This window comes from Canis aureus, chromosome 1 (assembly GCF_053574225.1).
Source record: "Canis aureus isolate CA01 chromosome 1, VMU_Caureus_v.1.0, whole genome shotgun sequence".
Taxonomy (NCBI): domain Eukaryota; kingdom Metazoa; phylum Chordata; class Mammalia; order Carnivora; family Canidae; genus Canis; species Canis aureus.
Window position 1 is genome coordinate 79442974 of NC_135611.1, and position 2374 is coordinate 79445347.

The window sequence follows — 2374 nt, forward strand, 5'->3', positions numbered from 1 at the left end:
TAAAGCATAACTATTTTTATTCTTATGGAACTATGTTCATTTGGTCCTTTTTCTTTAAATAAGTCCATTTCTGTGTATGTATTTCCATACACATACATTATTTGTATGACATATTTACATGAATATATGAAATACATATATTTATATACATATATAAAAACATGATTTATATATACATACTTGGAAATATAGTTATATATATCATATACACACTGAGACAGAAAGCTGGAAGTGTGTGTGTGTATATATATATTCACATGATGTATAAGTGTGTATATATGTGCATGTATAGAAGATAAGTTGAAAAATAATATAGCTATTATTCAGACAGGGTTCAAGATTTTAAAAGTAATCACCTCTAGCTGGGGGTGTAGCTCAGTGGTAGAGTGCATGTTTAGCAGGCATGAGACCTCAGGTTCAATCCCTGGTACCTCCATTTTCTGAGCTCTTTTGTACCTTGTTAAAAATGATACCATATATCTAGGTAATGGGATTAGAGCCGGTTTGATTTAAAATATTGCTTATTTTTGTATTTTATTTATGTTGAATAAATTTCTATGTAAATAAAATTTTAAATATTATGCATACTTATAGTGTGATGTATAATTAAAATCGATATATATTATGTTTATATTACATAATATAATTGTATTCTAATTAATCATATTATATATTATGTTATATTAACTATATTAAACATACTATAATGTCATATTATAAAATATATTTTATGTGTTACATTATGATACAACTATATTATCATTTATATAACATGCTATATTACTATAAATATATTAATATACTTATCAATCAATTTAAAACTCATTATTAATAATAAATAGACAACTATGCTATGTATATATGCAATGTAACAAAGTAAATATATATTAAAATAATATAGTAATATATTTACATTTTATTTATATTACATATATTGTTATAAGATTATAATAGAATATATTAACATTATATTATAAATATATTAATACGTTTATTAATAAATACATAAATTGCAATCCATTATAAATATAATAAATATGTAATGGTGTATCTATACAAATATGAATATGCATTATATAGAAATGTGCATTATATAGAAATATATAATTTAATGAAATAATGATGTGGTATAATATTAACATATTATATTAATCAGTGTATTAATAATTAATTAATATACTATGTTGTGTTGTAGGCTGACATAATATATATTAATATATTTAATATATATATAACTAATGCCCTCTAAAGCCATCTGTTACAAGAAGTGGAATGGGACCAGGAACATAGCCAAAGCAAATTCTAAATACATCAGACCATTTATATTCATTTATATGTCATCTTCCTGGAGCCCCATCTGGCTATTAGAGAGCACAGCAAAATCCTCTAAAAGACTCCAGGAGAAACTGGAATCTTTTATTTATTGGAACCTCAAAGGAAATGTGGTGCTATTCAGTCCGCTGTCAAAGAGCCAAGAGCAAAGGTTGAAGCACCCAGTAAAAGCCAATTCAAACAAAGGGCTTTTATCCTTAACGTTGAAAAAGTTAAGTTCCCAAGGGACCCTGACATCAACCACCAAGGCTCATTTGGCAGTAAAAACAGTAAGGATCACCAAACAACAAGAAACCTAAAACAATAGTTGTTTTGCAAAACAAAACAAAACGAAAATAAAAACAATGCAGCTAATTAGTGCCTTTCCTGTTTGGAAGAAAATTGGGAAAATGTGAGAAGATCCAATAGGAAGACTAAAAAGAAAAGGAAGAGGAAAAATAAAATGTTCTAGTTTGACAGTCAAGTCGTCTTCTGCATTCTTTTCCTCCAAACTTCACCCAGCCAATGGGAGGCACTTTCCTCCTTCTCTTCCTTCCCCTGGGACAGAACCCAACCAGACTGGAGCTTCCATTAAAATCGGGGATGCTGGGATCCCTGGGTGGCTCAGCGGTTTCGCACCTGTTTGGCCCACGTTGCGATCCTGGAGTCCTGGGATCGAGTCCCACGCCGGCCTCCCGGCATGGAGCCTGCTTCTCCCTCTGCCTGTCTCTCTCTCTCTTTCTCTCCCTCTGTCTATCATAAAAAAAAATAAAAATAGGGGATCCCTGGGTGGCGCAGCGGTTTGGCGCCTGCCTTTGGCCTAGGGCGCGATCCTGGAGACCCGGGATCGAATCCCACATCGGGCTCCCGGTGCATGGAGCCTGCTTCTCTCTCTGCCTCTCTCTCTCTCTCTCTCTGTGACTATCATAAATAAATAAAAATTAAAAAAAATTTTTTAAAAATAAAAAAAATAAAAAAATAAAAATAAATCTTAAAAAAAAATATCAGGGATGCTGTTACCTACAGGTGTGAGTGAGCTGTGCGGAAAATATGGATGTAGAAG

The 2374-nt window shown here is 31.6% G+C and overlaps 1 non-coding gene across 1 annotated transcript; it reads left to right on the plus strand.

Annotated features, from left to right (window-relative positions):
- The first annotated feature begins 364 nt into the window (after positions 1 to 364).
- TRNAA-AGC (transfer RNA alanine (anticodon AGC)) lies at positions 365 to 436 on the plus strand. Its single transcript has one exon. It is a non-coding gene; the product is annotated as a tRNA-Ala (tRNA).
- Positions 437 to 2374: the final 1938 nt, after the last annotated feature.